The sequence below is a fragment of the Trachinotus anak genome, unplaced genomic scaffold (assembly GCF_046630095.1).
Source record: "Trachinotus anak isolate AG129_WGS33_773 ecotype Australia unplaced genomic scaffold, CSIRO_AGI_Tana_v1 ptg000025l, whole genome shotgun sequence".
NCBI classification, from domain to species: Eukaryota; Metazoa; Chordata; class Actinopteri; order Carangiformes; family Carangidae; genus Trachinotus; species Trachinotus anak.
The window spans coordinates 2,761,106-2,773,821 of record NW_027273876.1 but is presented as its reverse complement, the minus strand read 5'-3'; the positions used below and the strand labels follow the sequence as shown (position 1 = coordinate 2,773,821).

Below are 12,716 nucleotides of genomic sequence, written 5' to 3'. Positions count from 1 at the left end.
ACAACAGGACGCGCACATCTGGATCAGTTATACTGTCGAGCGAAGCTTCCTCAGTGGTTGTTTATTCTGATCGACCCAGAGACACTAACAGCTACATTTGTACTATGGATAAACACACACACACACACACACAAAATCTTTCCTCCCCCCATCTCAATCTCACACTCACCTCTCCTCCTCTCACAGCCGCTTCATCCATACAGGATTTACACCTCCCACATGGTTTATCTTGTCTCATCCTCTCTGTTATTCCTTCTTCCTTCCCTCTCATCTTCACCTCCTTCCTTCCTTCCTTCCTTTCCTCCAGCAGAGGAGTCAGTGCGGACCTGTCCGACCAGCACAGCCAGCCCCCTCCTCCCCCCCCCCGGCAGCAATGCTCACACTCAGCCAATTAGCAACCTCGCATCACCTAGCCCTGCCCCCTCCCCTCCCCTTTCTGCCTTTCACATACATGCTGAGTCAGTGTGGAGTAGTTGGTATGGGTATGGGAGGTGCTGTGAGGAGGGAACGTGCAAGACAAGGGGGGGGGGGCGTGAAGTGCTTAAAGGCACCAGGCAGTGGTACAATCTGGACCCCCCCCCCCACGCCCCACCCCACACCCCCAACCATGGGATGCAGTTCAAAATAAAAGCAGCAGATGTGAGAGGATGAAAACTGGACACGTGGTCTGAAGCATGTGTGAACCCCTCCTCCCAAACAGCTCAGGTGAGGACGGACTCCAGCTGGTCACTACATCACAGACCACACTACACTATTGATAATCAATAAAAGGAGGGTTAATGGTTTTGTTCTGAGGCTGAAAACAGTCCAAAATCAAAAGACGTGCAGTTTACTATCATGTGTGACGAAGAAAAACATCAAATCCTCACATTTAGGAAGCAAAAATCTATCTGTCTATATGAAAGACATGTAGTGGAGTAAAAAGTACCACATTCCCCTCTGAAATCGAGTGAAACCGAGGTATAAAGTAGCAGAAAATTTAAAAAGAAAATCTACACTTTCTCACCCAACAGTGGAGCTTTCAGGTGTCCATATACTTTTGGCCATGTAGTGTAGCATCTATACTTGGTGCCTACACAGTCATGTCAGTGTTTGTTTCAGTCGATGTTATTTTGTGCCAGTTTTAAATAATTCAGCAGCACATACAGAGCGACATCAGGGTAGCTGCTGCTGGAGCGGACGCATCAGACGAAAACTTTACACGACAGATAATCAATAAAAAAGTTCTTTAAGGGTTATAAATAAAAAAAATGACTGACATGTGTGAGATCCAGCAATGATTCATCAAAAACCTCTTATAGGAGCTGAAGACATCAGAGAGAAAGAAGTAGGTGAAAGCTCAGCCTCACTCTGCTGAAATATTAAAGAGAAGTACGGAAGCCTCGGATGGACAAAAACACTTTCTTTCCATATTTTGACTAAACATCAAGAGTCAGGTACCCAAACAGCTGTGTGTTACAAATATATGAAGCCACTGCTAAATGCTAATCTCTGATATACTGAAAGTTTTTAATGAATGAATTTGGAAATTATTTGTAATTTTTTGAAACAATGAGTTGAAACAGGATCTAATTTTAATCATTAGCTGAAAGGAAAACTGGCAGCAGATTTCATCAAAAGACATAAAAATAAAGAATCAGGGATCCTGTTTTATTATAACTAATTAGTCGTAGTATGAGATGGAAAAAGTTGCTTTAACAAAACCATGTTTGCTACTTAGCTTAAATATTTATTTGTATTTTCAGCAGTAACTTTTCACTTTTAATGTCACAAACGTAACGTAACGTTTTCTGGAGGTAAAACTTTCCCAAATCCAGTAAAGACCAGAACAGCTGTTAGCTTAAACGTTAATAGCCTCTAGGACCATCTTCCAAACAGTCAGAAAATATAGCCGTGCTAGTCCTGAACACGTTTGGTTTTTTTGGATTGTAACCGGTAACACTACAAGCTTTTGTAGTAAATACAGTAGCTTGTGCTGTTAGCAGTAGTAACAGTACTGATTACTACAAAGCTAGATAGCTCTTGACATGGATTCAATCATTTATGAGAGCAGCAACTTTACCGTTTTTTAGCCTTCATTTGTTTGCATCTTGCAAATGAAGTTAGCTGGATTCACTGTTAGCAGTTCTTGTTAGCTAGGTGCTAACAGATGTACTGATGGCTCTCAATGAATCACTTTGATACAGACGAAAACTTAAAAATGTGATGATTTTCAGTCTCGCAGTTATAAGATGCATATTTTTATATGATTTCTCAGCAGGTTTATGGATGTTTATTTGCCATGAAGATCACAGATAATTATATTTTCCTAAAATGTACCAAATCTTAAAATATGTGCATTATTGTGTGTTTAGGTTCAGATTTGTTTGATTTCAGTTATGACTCAGATTTTTGACATAAATTGTGGTAATCGGTTGTTAAGGGTTTTAAAGTGGTCTACCTGAACTTTGACTTTTTTTTTACTAAATGCTTGAATGAACTTTATTAAAACCATTATTCAGCTGCAGAGGGAACGCAATGAGAGTGTAGGTCAAAGGTAAAAGAGACGGAGACAGAACGGGGCCCCAGACTCAGACTGTTGGACATCATCAGAGGTAAAAGGTCAAACTGAGTCACAGACATAAACAGATAGAGACTCAGATAAGAGACACACACATTCACATTAAAAAAGACACATAAACATGGTGATATTCTATCGTTTTCTTATTGTCAACAAATCCAGCTTCTGTAAATATCACTCCGCAGATAAAAAATAGTCCCTAACAAAAGCACTATTTAAAACAATTTGAGTAAAAGGTTAACAATAAAATGGTGCTCCCCTATCATTATTTATAGTAAACAATGAGACCAAGTAACAGCAAGTGTCAGGCAGTTTGTGTGGAAACAGCTCAACCATAAAAAGCAGCTCTTTGGAGGATGAAGCTATTTGCCTAATAACTTCTGCACTGCAGACTCACAGTACCCCGGTGTTCATTTAAGATGTTTTGTTTACAAAGGAAACGAGGGACACGACCCGTCCCGTAAAAATGAGAAACAAGATGAGAAGTTAGGCCGATGCTCTAAATCAAGCACAGAGAGGCTTTAGGGCTTGTTTTTATTTATTTACGCCTCTAAAATTACATGGCTGCAAGTTTTGCTGACAGTGGTCCTACATTTCACATTTTGACACCATTTCACTTTTTATATATGAAATAAATTGATTAGAGCAGCAACTAAGGATTATTTACACTATCAGTTTTTACAATTAATCAATTTATTGTTTATTCAACAGAATATAAGAAAAGTATTGATGTGTTGATACGACCCAGGTTGTGAAATACCAGATATAAACCTTTAACCACTTTTTTGGCTTCTCTGTGATGTGCCTGTCCATCGTCTTCCCCTGTGTATCTATCTCCGTGATGTCTAATGTCAGGTCGACTGGCCATGAGGTCCCAGATCCCTCTCAGATTTACAACAGTGATAAACTCTGGCCTTCACAACAATAACTTTCTCCTTCTCCTCTCATCCAAAAAGGCCTTCATGGCTGGGAGGAGAAAACATCCAACAACGACAGACCCTCAAATCAAACTTTTAGTGAGTTGGGAAGTTTCTAACAGCCTCTACTTTCTATATTCAGGCTTCCAACCAGATGCTGAACATGGCTGCAGGGATTTGCTTCCATGCAGACACAAGAGCATTAGGGTGCGGGTGATAAGTCTGACTCACAGTCATCGTTCCAGTTCAACAGGTCTTGGATGGGCTCTGTGCAGGTTCCTCCACATTAAAATTGGAAAAGCATTTCTTTATGGAGCTGAGTTTACGAGGTCAAATATAGTTAACTGATGAATTTTCTAAACTGTTCTTTAACGAAAATGATAAATCTTCTCTTGTTCCTGCTTCCAGTTGATCTCTGGTATGAAAAGTGCTCTATAAATAAAGTTTATTATTATTATTATTACTAAATTGTGAAGCTTTGCTGCCTTTTGTTCTCCAAGTTTAGGCTCTTTTGATTTCAAATAAAGCCGCTTCAATTATAATGTTTATAGAGTTTCGCAGGTTCAAGCAGCTGATCCAGCGATCTCGTGATGGTAAACTTGGTCTCCCATCCTAAATGTCTTGAGGGGAGTCTGAAGAGAAACCTCGTAAACATGACAGACCCTCAAATCAAAGTTTTAGTGAGCTCAGAAGTTTGTAAGAAATTTTAAAAAAGGATTTACATTTAACTGAAGACAGCTTAAAACATCTGTAACATCACCAACATGTGGACTATAGACTAGGTTATTAGAATTGAATTGTTGAATTGACACCTGTCAAACTCCATAAACATTATGTAAACATAATGCAAATTTAAGTAGCCTATGTAAATTTAAATAAAAGTATTTATACAACAGTGTAGACATACTCTGTTGCAAGTAAAAGTCTGTAATTCAAAATTTTCTCAAGTAAAAGAACATATATATATGTATATATATTACCATTAAAATACAACACAATCAAAAGTTTATTCTTTATTTCTACCTGTACTTACTATGTATAAATATTAAAAAGGACCAAAATAAACAAACTTAACTGAAATATACTTGAACTAATATAAATAGACTAAAAATACTTACAACGCAGGATGGCCCATTTCAGAATAACATACACTATATTACTGGATTATCAATACATCACTTTCATGTTCTTGAGCTTATTTTAACTACTTAACGTAGTTCAAATGAGTAATTTTTGAATTTCTACTCAGCGATTAATCAGCAATAAAGCCTAATTTTATCTTACACTGTATTTATTTTTTTATGTATTGAGTTTGTATTATTAATCTGAATTTGCAGAATAATTTAGGATTTTACATAAAGATAGATAGATAGACAGATAGATAGATAGATAGATAGATAGATAGATAGATAGATAGATAGATAGATAGATAGATAGATAGATAGATGACCTCTACTTAGCCCTTGAAGCAGGCAGCTCATTTAGCTGAATGAAACTGAAATGTCAGCACTTCACATAGAGTTTTCTCCAGTGTTGAACACAAGGATCCCGTCAGGCTGAGCAACACTATCAGCTAATCCACTCCTCTAAGAAGACAGAAAACCAGTCGCTCTAACTTACAGCTAAAGCAGCTTATATTTCCTCATATTAATACCTGGAAGAGTTTGTCTGACTGTGACATACCTTCGTCATCGCTTTGTATTTCTTCAGAAATCTGTTCCTCAAAGTCACCGTCTGGCTCAACAAACCACTGAAGTCAACAGTTCGGCAGCTGCTCGCTCGCTTCGCTTTCCTCCGTGCACGCAGGTGCACGAGGTGAAACAGGTGAAAATGACAGGCAGCCATCAGCAGCAGCCCATCTCTGCAGACTGCACCAAGCATCACCCAGCCAGCTTTTGCCTTACAGCAGCGTCAGCACTCCTGAGGTGGATGCAGATGAGAGTTTGAGAAAGCGGGGAGGCTTTCAGCAGCCTGTGAGACAACAGCAGCTCTCTCATCCCGACCGCTGCTCTATTTCTGACAAATAAGGACAATCAAGTTAAAAGATTATGTCGATTGCCTCCATTGGTTAATGGCGACCTTTGCGGGTGAACTTGAGAGTCCTACAAAGACAAACAATGGCACTCATTGATCGATGGGGTTTTAAAAATAAACTCCTCAGTGTGACAGGAGGAGGCTAAAGATTGGATCTCCTCTTTTCTTTCTCTAGTTCTCACTCCCAACTGCTTTTTTCCACTAATGTAAGGTCACGTATACACAGAAGTCTACATTTTGATTGGTGATAAAATGATTAGTTGATTCATTGATGAGGCAAGTGACAGAAAATTACTCAACAATTTTGAAGTTCATGAAGAAACATTTACAGGTTGCAGCTTTTTGAATGTGTATTTTTCAAACAAGACATTTAAAGCCGTCACCTTGTGCTCGTACCTGAACCCCAGTACAGAGACGAGCAGCTCAATCAAATGCAAGAGGAAAGAAGACAAATAGAGACAGAGGTAGAAATCCTGCAGGAGAACCAGCTGATTACAGACTAAGAAAATGTAGTTGTCAGTCACACTGATCCCAGGACGAATAAACTCACGGCTCTGATGACCTTTGCCACTGTGGACACTGTAGTTTGCAGACTGGTTTTTGGCTGTGAACTTTCACAGCTAAAAAAAAAACGAATTGTACTTAAAAATAAAAAATAACCTAACCCTAACTATTGAAGTTTTACTCACCATGTAAAAGGAACAGTGTGAGTTAAACATCAAACTTCACTCCTTGTTTTGTTTCTATTTCTATCACTTATTTTCTTCTACTGAAGTTAGCATGCTGACCAGCTAGCCCCAGTCCAGCGAAACTGTCTCATCACTTTCTGATACACACACACAGTCTACCCTGAAGAAGCAGCTGCTCAGAGGACGTGTTATAACTTACATGTAGCTCGTTTATTTGGTTGCTTTTGCATGGTGCACCTGAAGTTAGCATGCTAACCCGCTAGCCCTGGTAGTCGTGTAGGGCATATTATCACCTCTTGTATTGTAAACACAGCAATGGCTGAAGCTCTTTCCAAGACTGTTTACTAAATAGCGGTTTATGCTAATGGTTGCTATGCAGCAAAAGCAAAACTTACATATGGCTCCTTTAAGAAAGAAAGACCTGAGAGATTTTTTCACCCAAATCAAGACAATCAAAGTATGAAAAGTCCAATACAGAGCTTGTGATTGATGCAACTCTACTCCTCAATTAAACCTCTTGAAGTCAGATAATGTGATATCACTTGCTGCTGGACACTTTAGCACAGCTTTGAGGGCTATCAAGCATCAGGGAAAATCAATTACTGGCACTCAAATGTTACCAAACAGCCAAGGATGAAGCCTGTATCCCGATACTGCACCTTTCCTGAGCGACCAGCATGACTAAACGAGAAGGGACCTCAGCATGCAATGAGGAGAAAAGCGCCTCTACAACAGATTTGTGTTTCATTAATCACACAGGATCCAGGCCACTGCAAAGCGCTCCATCTGCACCGCAGCCAATGTACAGAAAAAGCCTCACAGATTGGAGCAGCCGACAGCAGACGACCACTCATTATAGGGAAACACAGCAGGATTGTAAAATGCTAATGCTCACCATCATCACACAAGCTCACTCCTATCCAAATGCTAAAAGGCCCCTTTCATTGCCAGCTCTCTCACCTCCTAAATACTCCCACTGCCACACCTCCAAAACGTACTCTTGGCTCTCAGCGTTGTATATTAAAATACACCAGGAACAGATCTTCATTACAGCTACAGGGAGTGGAAACTCATGAAACCTGCTGGTTCCTTGAAACAAAAAGGCAACGAGAGAAAATGATGAAAAAAAAAAGACCAAGGCAGTAACCATGGGCAAGTGAGAGAGAGCGAGGAGTGGGAGAGTGTAGGAAGAAATAAAACAAGACGTGGGAAGGAGGCAAAAAAAATATAGAAATTCGATTCAAGACAGCTCTGGTCACTAATGTTGCTCCATTAACGACATGAGAATAAAGAGGGATCTGACCATCTCAGTCTTCCAATGAGAAGCGACAGGGACCCAAACATTGTTAGCGCTAACCACTTTGTTATTGCAGCTCTCACACAGGCCATCAAGGCATCTGTGTGTGTCCTGCTGCCAACAAAACAACCTTTTATCCTCTAACTAAAGCACAAGGCTGCTGAGATTCTATGTGTTTCTTATTGTCAATAACCAACAACGAATGCATCCCACTAACAACACTGTCTCCAGAGCCTCATAAATCTTATCCCTCTGAGCCATAGAGCTCCACCGTTTTCCAAAGACTGTTAAAAACAACATCAGTTGCACCGGGTCACATGCTCCCTCATTACCATGAACACACACTGCAGTTTATTTTGACTCAGTCCAATTTACGTGTATCTGGCCTGGTTAATCGCTGCCCTCATCTCCTCAGCCGTCATGTCAGATATTCTGCTCATTGACACCTGTTTTCCTGGTTTGAAACACAGCCAATCAGTGATCAACGCAGCAGAAATGACAAGTCCTGCACTGCCATTTTGTTTTTGATTGTAATGAAAAGTGCTAAAGCTAACTGCTGTGTTGAGTTTGAATGACTCGGCAGGACAAGTACTGCACTGTAGGTGGAAATGACCAATAACCAATAAATATTAAAATCAGTTTTTCAGAGATCTGCAGTTGCTGACCACACAGTGCATTCACTTTTTTCCCTAAGTGAAGCGAACGCATCTTTGTTCAGCCGTACTTTACAGTACGTGCACCAGTAAGTGACTGTAGCAGCGTTTACACTGCAGTGACGTTCAGCAGTGATTCAGACTGTGTTCACTTTCTCGTTGTTTCAGCACAAAACTAAACCTGAAATATTTACATCATGATTGTTTCAGAGGCTTTTTCTGTCTTTTAGTTTTAGCCAAGTAGTGATGTACTGTTTGTCACAGTTGAGGCGATATAAACAGTTACTTATTTACAACGAGCACTTAGGAAGCAACATCATCATTTGGAGTCATGTTTGTGTCCAGCTGATGAAAGTCCAGTGTTCCCTCTCTTTTAGCTCTGTTTTTGGTCTCCACCAGCTCCTGAGGGAAATATCAGGCTCTTCAGCTGCTAAATGATCCACAACCTGAACCAAAACAGTTAAGTTGAGGTTTGGACTGATAATCAATGAGCTTCAAGTCACTATGAAGCTCAGTGAGGACGAGGGGAGCTGCAGATTCAGCCTTTTCACCCCTTTCACACTGTCTTTTATTACAAACATATCGATTACAAGCAGCAATGAACACTGAAACAAGATGACAATTCAGTCTGACTATCAGACCATCTGGCTGCCTTAAATACTCACTCAGCAACAAATGTGTATTAATCCACAGCTAAAAATAGTCCCTAACAAATGCACTAATTGCTATAGTAAAAATGAAAGTTTTTTGTAGTAGGAACCAATGGGCTCGACTCTGAGAGACACAAACAGGGCGAGGAAGTCAGAAAATATTGAGACTTGGGCTTTTTATGGGTTTATCTTATAAATATTTAAGTCTTGTCATACTCAGAAGATTTAGCAACTTGAAACTGATCCTAATAGTCTGAATGCGTGAAAGATTGAGGGTAATATGGAGTTTTATATCTGCAGTGGAACAAACACGGTGCAGTTGACTTCCACAGAGACCACTGTGACAAGCAGCCCTGCAAACGTGATGAAGTAGATGTTGTGCTTCTGTGTGTTTCGCTTCTCTCCCTGCCCAGGAAAGGTGAGAAGAATAGAGTCTTTTTCTACCCCCACCCGTCCGTTCACTGAGACCCAGAGGCAGAGTCTAGACCGAGCCCCAGATGGGGGATTCATAAACTGCAACAAATGAAGACAAAATGCTTCCAGCTGCCCTTGGCGGTGGGGAATGGATCTACTCCCGGGCTGATTTAAGGGGACGTTTGACAGGGTCTTCAGCCGCTCATGCAGATCTGTCCTGTCTGAGCTGCAGAGGAGACGAGAGTTTTTCTGCAGTGCAATTCATCAGCAGGCGCATGCATTAGCATACGGTCAAACTTGATCCTGTCGAACATTCAGCTGTATTTTCAGAGAAAACAAATGAATGATTCAATTTAATTGTGGCTGCGACTACTATTATTTTCATTATTGATTATTCTACTGAATATTTTCCTCAATAAATAGTCTGTTAAACGTCAAGAAATTGTGACACATGCTCAAGAGAAATGTCCAGAACCCAAAGATCTTCAGTTTACCATCACAGAAGAAGAGGATAACCAGAGGACATGAACATCTGAGAAGCTGGAATCAGTACATTTCAGATCAAGTGTTTGTTGATGAACTAATCAATCATCTAATGATCACAGCAGAAATACAGCAGGATGGACAGAAAAGTTTGTGCCCTGTTGACTGCTTCTGCCTAGAAACCAAATCAAATAATGAAATAAATAAAACAACTGCAGCAAGATTTCACCAGCTCCTGATTTCATTCAGTGTTAAATCTCATGCTGCATGCAGGCAAAAATATGTTCCTGAGGAAATAAGAGCATCACCAGATCAGCTGATTGGCTGAAACACAGTGGCTCTGCATTCACCTGTTTGTCTCTGGAGTGCAGGTACAGGCGAAGTTATCTACAACCTTCTCACGTACACACTCACCTTCCAGATGAAACACTCCAGTGCCAACTTTTCCTGTCAAGGGCAAAACTTGACTCCAGCCTCGGTGTGCAGGCTGCAGGCACAGAGGCGTCAATGACCGCGGTGTTCGTGCGGCGTGTGACCTTTCTGTGGCGGCTGCCTGCGTCCTACAGGTCCGGCTGCATGTGCCAGTGATGCAGAGCTCTCACTGTACGTGGATCAAGTTGTTACTGCACGGATCCGAGGCAGCAGCACGGCGCTGCATGAGCTACTGCACCACGTTCAGTCATCCCTCCACCAGCACGAAGGCGGCGCAGGCAGTGAGGGCTGTACTCACCACAAAATATGGTGCAGCAGCAGTGTTCGTCTCCCCGGGGCCACAGATGATGAGAGGCTGTTGCATCGCCGTCTGCTGCAGGCAACACGCTGTTGGCGCCACTGCGGTCCACATTTAACCGCCTCCGTGAGTGTGAGTGTGGAGGGGATGGGAGGGGGGGGGGGGGGGGGGGGGGGTGTTCACGTCAGGTGGACACAGGCGTGATGCTGTGAAACGGACACGTCCTGGTCGGGGTTTTCTTGCAGCTCACAGACATCTCAACTCTCTCTCTCTCTCTCTCTCTCTCTCTCTCTCTCTCTCTCTCTCTCTCTCTCTCTCTCCGTCTTCCCGGTGCAGCCTCCCCCCCCCGCCGGGCTGGGCATGCCCAGTGCCTGCCTCCTCCATGAGCACTAGTTAGTTAGTTGCAGCTGTGAGTTACTCGGGGTGACCAGAGTTGTGTTATCAAGACGATGACTCTATATGTCAAAGGGAACTTTCAGCTGCAATGTAAAAATACTGCACATGACAAGAAAGAGGCAAAATGTAAAAACAGACAAAAATACATCAATTAAGACTCATCAAAAATAATATAATATAATATAATATAATATAATATAATATAATATAATATAATATAATATAATATAATATAATATAATATACAGAAGATTTAAAATGCCAAAATTAAAAACATTTAATGTCTTCCCTTTTTGCATGCATTTAGTGTGTAATAATCAAATGACAAACATATGTTAAAAGGATAATTATTCAGCTTTGGGTTGTTTTACATTTTGACATGAATTCTCCATGACACTTCAAAACCAAAACAAAACGCAGAAATCAAAGTGAGCAGGTGTCCTTTCAGTGAAGTCCAGCAGAGAGCGGCAGCATTATTTTTTGGATTAAAAGTAAATTGCAGAAAGAGAACGAACTGACCTTGTTATATCTGAAGGTGTCAACAGTTTTGTAGTTGTGGTCTATGGAGAAAGTGTTTTTTTGGGGCTGCAGGGATTTCTGTTGTTGCAGTACCTTCAGTGACCACTGGGATAAGTTGGCAGCAAAGCAGAGAGGCGGCTTTAAAACAACAGCCCTGACAGGAAGTGATGGCAGCCATGACAGACCGCCTGTTTGTAGGAGGGTCGCCTCGGCATAACAGAGTGGGAACAGATAAAAAACTAAATAATTGTTTACTAAAGTCCTTCATTTGTTTATGACACTGTATATGCACATATATAGAAAGGTAATAGTGTCCATTGTATTTCACTTTATTTCTTTGCTCAATTTGTTTTAATTTAGGCATTTAAAATCTTCTATAAAGCAGAATAAATACAAGAATTAAAAGCTACAGAGCTGAGATATGAATCAAATCTAAGAAATAAAGAAAATCCCGCCACAATTATGTTGTGCTAGCTCCACGGTTACTTTCATACATTTGAAGTACTTGCTTTATCTGCAGCAGAGATTCAGTCTGAAGGTGGTGTGCTCTAAATTTCTCTGGCATGCACAACATTAAGTACTCAATAATAATTTCCACTGAGAAATAAACACTCTCCCGTACGATTGAAGAAATGCTGATACACCAAGAGATGTCCATGAATTTGCTCACATTGTTCTCTGGAGTGCTGTTGGTTATGTCAAATAATGAACTCAATCTCTGAATCTTCAAATCTATTTGCTCTGAATGTCTGGTCCCAGTTAACAGTGGAGCCGGTGGGGGCGGTCAGATGGTACCCCTGTCGCTCCGAGGCTCAGTGGTCAGATTCTGTGAGTCACTGTGCTTTGGTAGTTATATCGTGTGAAAGAAGAGAAATTTGACTAAATTTTGATTAAAAAAATGACGTGTGTAGAGTGAAGTTTGTGGCTGTGAGGACGAGTTAAACAGAAACACTCTCACTCTGTGTGTCTTCTGCCACACGAAACCTGAACCGTCACTGTGTAAAAACTATTATTGGGATTTCAAAGTTGAAAAGAACCAAAAATGAGGGAAAGTTAATGAACATTATGACTTTTGAATGGAGTTACTGCATGAAAAGTTGGTGAAAACTGGGGATTTTAAACATTTAAAACCATCTTAATGGTAAACAATGTCAGAAAAACCCTTGACTATTTTGCAAAGTATTAAATATATTTTAAAAAACTGAATATATCTGACAATGTCCTAATGGAGCTGAAGATTTTAAAGTTTGAATGGAGTTTTTATGTTGAAGCATGTAGAAGGAGATATGAATAAAAAAATGGTGGAATAATAAAGATTTTTTTGAACCTGAGAAGAACATACAGTGGGCTGGTGGTTTGTATAACTGGTCTATC

General features: G+C 40.6%; 1 protein-coding gene across 4 annotated transcripts in view; it reads right to left on the bottom strand.

Moving 5' to 3' along the window:
* The window catches only part of LOC139608467 (PH and SEC7 domain-containing protein 1-like), a 76,142-nt gene extending 65,566 nt beyond the window's left edge, over nt 1-10,576 (bottom strand). The window contains exon 1 of one of the 4 annotated variants that reach the window (XM_071462255.1): nt 10,112-10,576. The gene's annotated coding sequence lies outside the window, so the exon portion shown is untranslated. Of the gene's footprint in view, nt 1-169; nt 300-10,111 lie in introns of those variants that run through there. The other 3 variants (XM_071462252.1, XM_071462253.1, XM_071462254.1) reach the window with 3 other exon arrangements.
* Nucleotides 10,577-12,716: the final 2,140 nt, after the last annotated feature.